This window comes from Arachis ipaensis, chromosome B08, assembly GCF_000816755.2.
Source record: "Arachis ipaensis cultivar K30076 chromosome B08, Araip1.1, whole genome shotgun sequence".
Lineage (NCBI taxonomy): Eukaryota > Viridiplantae > Streptophyta > Magnoliopsida > Fabales > Fabaceae > Arachis > Arachis ipaensis.
The window spans coordinates 124,749,212-124,749,467 of NC_029792.2; positions in this window are offsets into that span (position 1 = coordinate 124,749,212).

A 256-nucleotide genomic window follows, 5' to 3' on the forward strand; every position below is an offset into this window, starting at 1 on the left:
GTAATTAATAAATATTTCATACTTTAATTAAGACATTTCTAATAACAACTAATTAAAATGTCGCAAAGTAATTTTTTTATTGGCCAAAAAAGACGTATAATAATGCACACATAAAATATAAAAAAGTGTATCATAATTGTATGGCTCATTTCACAAATTGATAGATCCGATTTTGTTTTTTACAACATTAAATCGGACCTTTTGATTTTTATTTTTTCAAATTAAATATTTTTTAAGTTGAAATCGAACTCTCAAA